The 9,419-nt window shown below is 44.2% G+C and overlaps 6 non-coding genes and 2 pseudogenes across 6 annotated transcripts; all 8 read left to right on the top strand.

The window, feature by feature from the left end:
* The first annotated feature begins 812 nt into the window (after window positions 1-812).
* On the top strand, window positions 813-993 carry LOC121312008 (annotated as a pseudogene).
* A 415-nt stretch (window positions 994-1,408) lies between these two features.
* LOC121312028 lies at window positions 1,409-1,526 on the top strand. Its single transcript, XR_005949641.1, has one exon. It is a non-coding gene; the product is annotated as a U5 spliceosomal RNA (small nuclear RNA).
* A 200-nt stretch (window positions 1,527-1,726) lies between these two features.
* On the top strand, window positions 1,727-1,919 carry LOC121312037. Its single transcript, XR_005949650.1, has one exon. It is a non-coding gene; the product is annotated as a U2 spliceosomal RNA (small nuclear RNA).
* Window positions 1,920-2,330: 411 nt separating this feature from the next.
* LOC121312027 lies at window positions 2,331-2,448 on the top strand. Its single transcript, XR_005949640.1, has one exon. It is a non-coding gene; the product is annotated as a U5 spliceosomal RNA (small nuclear RNA).
* Window positions 2,449-7,532: 5,084 nt separating this feature from the next.
* LOC121312015 lies at window positions 7,533-7,744 on the top strand (annotated as a pseudogene).
* Window positions 7,745-8,184: 440 nt separating this feature from the next.
* On the top strand, window positions 8,185-8,302 carry LOC121312026. The gene has a single exon (XR_005949639.1). It is a non-coding gene; the product is annotated as a U5 spliceosomal RNA (small nuclear RNA).
* A 201-nt stretch (window positions 8,303-8,503) lies between these two features.
* On the top strand, window positions 8,504-8,695 carry LOC121312017. Its single transcript, XR_005949630.1, has one exon. It is a non-coding gene; the product is annotated as a U2 spliceosomal RNA (small nuclear RNA).
* A 485-nt stretch (window positions 8,696-9,180) lies between these two features.
* On the top strand, window positions 9,181-9,299 carry LOC121312035. The gene has a single exon (XR_005949648.1). It is a non-coding gene; the product is annotated as a U5 spliceosomal RNA (small nuclear RNA).
* The last annotated feature ends 120 nt before the right edge of the window (window positions 9,300-9,419 follow it).

The following is a 9,419-nucleotide window of genomic DNA, read 5'->3' as shown; positions in this document are numbered from 1 at the left end:
AAGGAGGAAAAGAAGAAGCAATCAGCAGAGAGAAAAGGAAGATGCAAAGGAGAAAAGGAAACGGGAAAAGGAGGAATACGCAAAGCTTTCTTGGGCGGAGAAGTTGAAAATAGAAGAGGAGAAGAAGAGAAAGGAAGGTCGATAAATATGTAGAGACTTCGATGTATAGACTTGCGTTAATGTATTGTTTTTGTGAAAAAGAATGCCGTGAATTAATGACCTGGAATGAAAGACTGAGAAAGGGACCTACGTTAGAAGGTGAGATAGAGAAATATGAAATTGAGAAAGACAAGATTTTGCAATGTGCTAGATGGAGGGCAGATATAGCAACCGGTTCCATTGAGAAAGAGAAGGCGAAAGGATGGAGGAGACTGTTTGGTTTTTGTTTTTTTTTTTCGTTTGTTTTTTTTTAATTTGCATGTTTGTGAAAGGATTTCGTGAACAGTATAATGAAATAATAGTGTTTGTGTTTTTGTTGTTTTGAATGATAAAATAATTGGGAATATGGGGCTTTGTTTTTGGGGAGCATAGTAATACTTTGTTTGTAGTTTTGCATATATGTAAATTGAAGGTCATTTTCTTGTATTGTTAGAATATATGGTTAGTTTTTGTTTATTAGACTGTGTTTTTGTGCTGTAATGGGAATTAGTATTGTGTGTTTTTTTTGGATGTTTTGTTTTGTTAAAGTAAAGTAATGGTTTCTGTTTAGTTATTTTTGTATATGTAAAAGCTAGTTTTTGATTTGTGTTCAGTTTTGTAATTGTAATAAGTGTTGTGTTTTTTGAATGTTTTTGTGTTGTTAATTGTTAAGATTAAATTTTTTATAAAAATCAAACAATCTGTTCTTATCAGTTTAATATCTGATACGTCCCCCATAGGGGGACCGTCTATATTAAATGGATTTTTGGAAGCGGGAGATGGAAGCGGGGCTTGCTCCGTCCACTCCACGCATCGACCCGGTATTGCAGTACCTCCGGGAACGGTGCCCATTTCTCAGAAAGGTCAAAAGAGAGAGCGAGAGAGAGAGAGAGAGAGAGCAGTGAGGAGGAGAGAGTGAGAGAGAGAGAGAGCGAGAGAGAGGAGAGAGAGAGGAGAGGCGAGCGAGCCCCACCCACCCTCCCTTTCCTGGGACGCGCCGTTTGCGGGGAAACCAGTGTTTCTTTTCTTTTTTTTTTTTTTTTTTTTTTTTTTTTGGATTTCATATTTCATATTCAGGCAGGCCTAACACACGCAGCAGGCCAGTGTAGCAGCAGCAGCAAAGCGCCCTTTCGCCGGGGCGGAACGGCAGATGCGTTTTGGGAGGAGTTCCCTGTTTTTGTTTTGCGTGCGTGGCCTCGCTGCCGCTTGGCAGAGGGGAGGGCCTTTGGGCCTTTGGGCCGGCCGGAAGGGCTCGGCCACCAGCAAAGGCACGCTCCGGCTTCTCTACAGCTCGAATGAACCTTTCGCCTTTTACTAAAGATTTCCGTGGAGAGGAGCATTTACGAGTTCGATCCAATTTTTGGACAGCCCTTCCCCTCAGGGAGGGGCTCCACCTGGAGTTTAAAAGCAGAACGAGCACAGAAAGGGCGGTCGCCCCCGTTGGAGCCCGGCACCTTTCCTTCCTTCCTTCCTTCCTTCCTTCCTTCCTTCCTTCCTCCCTCCGCCCGCCCGAGAAGCAAGTTGTTATGACTTCGATTGCTGCGGCGGGCGGCCGCGCCCGGGGCGTTTGGCCAAAACCATTGTGGGCATCGCTTCTCGGCCTCTTGGCTAAAAAAAAGTGTAAAATCTGTTCTTATCAGTTTAATATCTGATACGTCCCCCATAGGGGGACCGTCTATATTAAATGGATTTTTGGAAGCGGGAGATGGAAGCGGGGCTTGCTCCGTCCACTCCACGCATCGACCCGGTATTGCAGTACCTCCGGGAACGGTGCCCATTTCTCAGAAAGGTCAAAAGAGAGAGAGAGAGAGAGAGAGAGAGAGAGAGAGAGAGAGAGAGAGAGAGAGAGAGAGAGAGAGAGAGAGAGAGAGAGAGAGAGAGAGAGAGAGAGAGAGAGCCCCACCCTCCCCCCCTCCCCTGGGACGCCTTTCCTTTTTCTTTTCTTTTTTTTTTTTTTTTTTTTTTTTCATTTTTTTCATATTTCATATTTCATATTCAGGCAGGCCTAACACACGCAGCAGGCCAGTGTAGCAGCAGCAGCAAAGCGCCCTTTCGCCGGGGCGGAACGGCAGATGCGTTTTGGGAGGAGTTCCCTGTTTTTGTTTTGCGTGCGTGGCCTCGCTGCCGCTTGGCAGAGGGGAGGGCCTTTGGGCCTTTGGGCCGGCTGGAAGGGCTCGGCCACCAGCAAAGGCACGCTCCGGCTTCTCTACAGCTCGAATGAACCTTTCGCCTTTTACTAAAGATTTCCGTGGAGAGGAGCATTTACGAGTTCGATCCAATTTTTGGACAGCCCTTCCCCTCAGGGAGGGGCTCCACCTGGAGTTTAAAAGCAGAACGAGCACAGAAAGGGCGGTCGCCCCCGTTGGAGCCCGGCACCTTTCCTTCCTTCCTTCCTTCCTTCCTTCCTTCCTTCCTTCCTTCCTTCCTCCCTCCGCCCGCCCGAGAAGCAAGTACCACGACTGCTGCGGCGGGCGGCCGCGCCCGGGGCGTTTGGCCAAAACCATTGTGGGCATCGCTTCTCGGCCTCTTGGCTCGGATTAAGTATGTGGCATGACCGCAGCTTTTTCTAAATAGAGAGAAAAGAGAAGGTGATGGCGACCGGAGACTACATGTCGGCCCCCTCGGCGCGACTTCTGAATACAATACGTTTCATTGGAAGAGAAAAGGATGGAGTTCAGTTCACCATGACAAGAAGGAGCTTTGCCAAGGACATCATTTTTGAATTCCTGGGAGTTACAGCGGCGCAGATCTATTGCTACCGGGACTTTCCACTAAGGAGTACCTATGAAGTGACTTTCGCGGGGGACTACTTATGCCAGGAAGCATGGGACAAGTGTCTGGAATCTAAGGACTCCTCTCCAATTTCCAACTTTAGAGTGGAGCCACTGTTCGCAAACCGGGTGAGAACTGTAACTGTGTGCATGCAAAATCCTTATGTCAAAGAGCAGGACATTCAGTTTTTTTTGAGTAAATATTGTGATATTTTAGGCGCTGGAGTAAAAGAAATGGACTATGACAAAATGTGGAATGGAAACAGAAAATTCACTGTTCGTTTTAGGAGGAAGACAGAAGGTTTTGAATGTCCCCCAGCATCCTTTTACATAGGAGGTGTTAAAGGATATCTGTATTATTATGGACAGCCAAAAACTTGTAGAAAATGTGGTGAGCAGGGACATATTGCAATAATGTGCCCAAATGTGTTTTGCAGAAATTGTTTAGAGACAGGACATGAGGCAAAAGATTGCAAAAAACCCAAGTCCTGCAATCTTTGCGATTCCACTGAACACATGTTCAAGGACTGCCCTAACCGACACAAAACCTACGCTGAGTCACTTCAAGACTTCGAGGTGGTTCCAGATGAAACAAGGATAGACCATGTACCTACCTGTGCTGAGGGAGGCGCTGTCTCTGGAGGAGCTGTGCAGGAGACTCTTCCTGTGGTTGCAGCGGTAGAAGCGCCTCTTGTTCTTGGTTTGGAGCCCCCCGCTGTCGAGAGTCCTGTTTCAGGAGTCTCTGGGACAGGAAAAGAAAAAAGAGATAGAAAGCAGAAGTTGGTTACTACGTCTGAAGCCATGGTAACTGAAGAGTCATCTCAGGGTACGGTGATTTTAGATACACCTGTTGGAAGTGGAAAACAGTGGGGCGACATAGAAGAAAGTGACGAGATGGGTTGGGAAATGGCCGAAGGGAAGAGAACAGCAAAGAGGAAACTGAACCAGGAGGAGTCGGATGGCGACAATAAGGTCTGTGTAATTGAGACATCTAACAGCTTTGAATGTTTGGAAAACGAGGAGGTGGGAGAGGAAGAAGTCTCGAGTTTCGAGCCATCTTCCGTGGGGAGCTCCCCGTTGGCACCGCCATCAGAAGTGGATAGCGAGGAGAACAGCACGGATTCCCAGCTCAACTATCTGAGTGACTCAATGGTGGACAATATGAAAAAGACAACAATGTTCCCGATGGGTGGTAAAACGGATGGAACATAAAACCGTAGAAAAATGATCTTTAATGTATTTTCAGTTAACACAAGGGGGATGAGAGATGCTGGTAAGAGAGCATCTTTGTTCTTTTCCCTCAAGTTGTTAGACTTTCAAGTTTGTTTTTTACAGGAATGCCACCTGAAGAACTCAGAGGACATTGAACGTTTCAGTAAGGACTGGAAAGATGGTGCTTCAGTATGGAGTATAGGTAATGTGCATTCGGACGGGGTGGGGATAATATTTAAAAACACTGGTTTTGTTATTGAGGAGACCAGAATCATTATACCTGGGAGGCTTATATATGTAGATGGCAGACTCAACAATAATAGGGTTCGTCTAGTAAATGTTTACGCACCTACATTAAAAGGGGAAAGGTTAGGCTTCTTTAAACATTTACCTGATATAATGTGCACAAACAACATAGTGATAATGGGTGGGGATTTCAACACATATTTAGAGGGTGATTATGATTTCTCTGCACAATATTTAAAAAATGTTTTGAGTGATTATGATTTGGCGGACATATATAGGAGACATAACAAAAAAGGTACAGGACATACATGGAGGAACTCAAGAGGAGCGAGCAAAAGACTAGATTATCTATTTGTATCTAAAAATATTAATAGCTTGAGTTTCTCCATTTATCCAAATTGGTTTTCAGATCACGACACAATCGGGGCTTCTTGTGAAATTAAAGGAGTAGAGATAGGAAGGGGATTCTGGAAATTTAATGTGAAAGAGTTGGAGTGTGCAGAGTTTAGAGCTGAGTTCACGACATTTTATACTGCATGGAAGGATATGAAATGGGCATTTAAAACTACAGCTGAGTGGTGGGAGGTGGTAAAGATGAAAATAAGATGCTTCTGTCAAATGTATAGTAAAAGGAAAAAGAAGGAAAAAAGATGTCTTGAGAAAGAATTGCAAGATGAACTAGAGTTTATGCATTCTAGAATAAACGAAGGTAAACAGGTTTGTGGAGAAGAATATAAGAACATCCAAAAGAAAATAGAACATAACATTGAAGCAAAGGTTAAGAACTTCACATTTTTAGCAAAAATAACAGAAAAAGAACAAGATGAAAAATGTTCCAGGTTCTTTTTTCAAAGTATCAAAGAAAAACAAAGAAAATCAACAATTTTGGAATTAGAAACAGGGAGGGGGAAAGTCACTAAAAGAGACAAAATATTATCATACGCTCAAGAGTTTTATCAAGTTTTGTTTAAAAAAAGAGAACTGAATCATGCGAGAGCAGAGGAATTGTTAAATAATGTAAGCAAAAAACTGAATGATGAAGAAAGAGTCAATTTAGAAAAAATGATATCCAAAAAGGAAATAGAAGATGCACTGAAATCACTGAAAGCTGATAAAACTCCTGGGTGTGACGGGTTACCTAAGGAATTTTATTGTTGTTTTTGGGGGCTGTTGGGAGATGACTTATTGAAGGTGTATAGAGAGATCTTGACTGACGGGGTGATGCCAGACTCCATGAGGACAGGTGTAATAACCTTAATATATAAGAAAGGAGAGAAGGAGTTGCTAAAAAACTGGAGACCTATCACTTTGTTAAATGTAGATAACAAAATTTTAGGGAAAACCCTAACAAACAGACTGAAATTGGTAATGGCTAGTTTAGTTAATGAAGACCAGACATGTGGGGTTATGAATAGGTCCACAATATATAACCTACAGTTGACCAGAGATGTTATTAGTTGGGCTAAAGATAGAGACTTACCCTTATGCTTGTTGAATGTAGATCAGGAGAAGGCATTTGACAGGGTCAGTCATGCCTTCTTGTTCTCAGTTTTAGAAAGAATGAATTGTGGTTCGATTTTTGTCAATTGGATCAGAACTATGTATAATAAAGCATATAGCAGGGTGCAGATCAACGGGTTTTTCAGCAATCAAGTTTTTCAGGAAGGTGGGGTGAGACAGGGGTGCCCGATGTCGCCACTATTATATGTGCTGTTTGTTGAACCATTGGCAAATTTGTTAAGAAATGATAAAGGTATAGACGGAGTGCATATCCCAGGGAGCAACGGTGAAAGGGTTAAAATTGCCCAGTATGCAGACGACACCACACTGTTTCTATGTTCTGACCAGGCTATAGACAGAGCAATTGTATTGTTAAAAACTTACGGAGAAGCGGTGGGGTCAAAAATTAATCTGGAGAAGTCATCTATGATGTACTGTGGTGCATGGGAAGGGAGAACAGAGAGGAAAGGGGGCATAACCATTTGCAATGACGGGTTAAAAATATTAGGGGTGTATTTCTTTCAAAAGGACGGGATAAAGGAAAATTGGGAAAAAAAGATTGAAAAAGTAAAAGTAAAACTGAACATGTGGAAAAGCAGAAGATTAACAATCAGTGGGAAGATCATGGCAATAAAAATGGACATATTACCAACTTTAATCTACCTGGCGCTGGTGTTCCCAATCAACGCCAGGAGCAAGATTATTGTAACAAGGATGGTGTTCTCCTTTATATGGGGCGGCACCTATGAAAGTGTAAAGAGGGAGCTGATGTATGGGAAGGTATCGAAGGGAGGGAGAGACATCCCATGCTTGTCTGTGAAATTGGATTGCCTTTATCTCAATCAAATGTGTAAGACTTTGTTGAAAGGTATACAACATAAATCCTTTTACTTTGTCAGGTTGTGGTTCGGATTCACTCTGAGAGGAATGATACCCTGGGACAACAGGGTACCGAATGCAGAAGTAAAGCCTAAATATTACACACAGGCCATAACATTTCTGAAAATGAACATAAAGAAAATGGAAAGAGAGGTCTTATTAGACCACAGGAAAATGTATGAAATTATTAGAGAAAAGTGGGAGCAGAGGTATGAGGCTGATTTGAGAGAAATTAATTGGGAGGGGATACAGCCAAAGTGGCTGGATAATGAGTGTAAGGATCTGGGATGGCTGTGTGCTCTAAACAGGCTGTCTGTAAAGGAGAGGTTGTATAGACACAACTGTGCAGAGAATGCAGAGTGTCCCAGATGTAAAAAAGAGGAAACAGTGCTGCATGTATTCTGGGAGTGCAGTTTTGCAAAAATATTTTGGGGAAAGTGTGTAAGACTTATTAATACTGTTTGTGCCAAGTTTGTTTTGAATGGGAAAAGTATTATATATGGGGAGGAGGTTTTAAAATTGCCAAAGAAACAGTTTAGAGCTGTGTGGCTCATTATTAGTTTGGGGAAGCTGGTACTGTGGGAGAAAAGAAATGTATGTGTTAAAAAGAAAAAAGATACAACAGAGCCAGCAGATGCCTATTTTTTGTTTTTATGGAAGTTAAAAAATGCTATAAAAATGGATAAATATATGTTTGGGGATGACTTCTGTGAAGAAATCTGGGGAAGGTTAAGATTTCTATGAAACAGTGTTAATAGAAAAAAAGAATGTCACTGTAATTTGTATTTGGTTTTTCTAATAAAAAAAAAAAAAAAAAAAAAAAAAAAAAAAAAAAAAAAAAAATCTGTTCTTATCAGTTTAATATCTGATACGTCCCCCATAGGGGGACCGTCTATATTAAATGGATTTTTGGAAGCGGGAGATGGAAGCGGGGCTTGCTCCGTCCACTCCACGCATCGACCCGGTATTGCAGTACCTCCGGGAACGGTGCCCATTTCTCAGAAAGGTCAAAAGAGAGAGAGAGAGAGAGAGCGCGAGAGAGAGAGAGAGAGAGAGGAGAGAGCGAGAGAGGAGAGAGAGAGAGAGCGAGCGAGAGAGAGAGAGAGAGAGAGAGAGAGAGAGAGAGAGCGAGCGAGCCCCACCCACCCTCCCTTTCCTGGGACGCGCCGTTTTCCCGCTCTTTTTCGTTCTTTTTTTTTTTTTTTTTTTTTTTTTTTTTCATACTATTTCATATTTCATATTCAGGCAGGCCTAACACACGCAGCAGGCCAGTGTAGCAGCAGCAGCAAAGCGCCCTTTCGCCGGGGCGGAACGGCAGATGCGTTTTGGGAGGAGTTCCCTGTTTTTGTTTTGCGTGCGTGGCCTCGCTGCCGCTTGGCAGAGGGGAGGGCCTTTGGGCCTTTGGGCCGGCCGGAAGGGCTCGGCCACCAGCAAAGGCACGCTCCGGCTTCTCTACAGCTCGAATGAACCTTTCGCCTTTTACTAAAGATTTCCGTGGAGAGGAGCATTTACGAGTTCGATCCAATTTTTGGACAGCCCTTCCCCTCAGGGAGGGGCTCCACCTGGAGTTTAAAAGCAGAACGAGCACAGAAAGGGCGGTCGCCCCCGTTGGAGCCCGGCACCTTTCCTTCCTTCCTTCCTTCCTTCCTTCCTTCCTTCCTTCCTTCCTTCCTCCCTCCGCCCGCCCGAGAAGCAAGTACCACGACTGCTGCGGCGGGCGGCCGCGCCCGGGGCGTTTGGCCAAAACCATTGTGGGCATCGCTTCTCGGCCTCTTGGCTCAGATCAAGTGTAGTGTCTGGCATGACCAGCAGCATATCTGAGACGTCCCCCATAGGGGGACCGTCTATATTAAATGGATTTTTGGAAGCTGGGAGATGGAAGCGGGGCCTGCTCCGTTTTCGACGCATCGACCCGGTATTGCAGTACCTCCGGGAACGGTGCCCATTTCTCAGAAAGGTCAAAAGAGAGAGGAGAGAGGGAGAGAGAGAGAAGGAAGTTTTGCTGAAAGGAGAGCAGTTGGAGGAGAAGTCGATATTTTGTTTTCAGAACTATGACAAGTTTTTTGATTTAGCTTTGTACAATGAAGAACTGGCTCAGAGAGTTTGGGATGTTTACCAAAAGAGGAAAAATGAAAAACCTTTTTCTCTGTATATTGGAGACCCTTTATTTGCAAGGGAAGTTCTTTTTTTTTTTTTTTTTTTGTACAACCCATATTTCATAAGAAGAAGTTGTACAGTATGTCAAGCGGGTGTGTGACATTATTTCGGGACCTTTTAAAGTACTTGACCCTTTTGGTATCGGGACGGAACGTGGATGCGTTTTGGGTTGAGTTCCCTGTTTTTGTTTTGCGTGCGTGGCCTCGCTGCCGCTTGGCAGAGGGGAGGGCCTTTGGGCCTTTGGGCCGGCCGGAAGGGCTCGGCCACCAGCAAAGGCACTTTCCGGCTTCTCTACAGCTCGAATGAGGCTTTCGCCTTTTACTAAAGATTTCCGTGAAGAGGAGGATTTACGAGTTCGATCAAATTTTTGGACAACCCCTTCCCCTCAGGGAGGGTGTCCACCTGGAGTTTAAAAGCACAACGAGCACAGAAAGGGCGGTCGCCCCCGGTGGAGAGAGAAACCTGAGGGTCCTTCCTTCCTTCCTTCCTTCCTGGGAGTGAAGAGGGAGAAGCAAG

The sequence above is a fragment of the Polyodon spathula genome, unplaced genomic scaffold, assembly GCF_017654505.1.
Source record: "Polyodon spathula isolate WHYD16114869_AA unplaced genomic scaffold, ASM1765450v1 scaffolds_3479, whole genome shotgun sequence".
Taxonomy (NCBI): Eukaryota; Metazoa; Chordata; class Actinopteri; order Acipenseriformes; family Polyodontidae; genus Polyodon; species Polyodon spathula.
The sequence above is the reverse complement of the archived record's forward strand: the minus strand, read 5'-3'. Positions and strand labels throughout refer to the sequence as shown.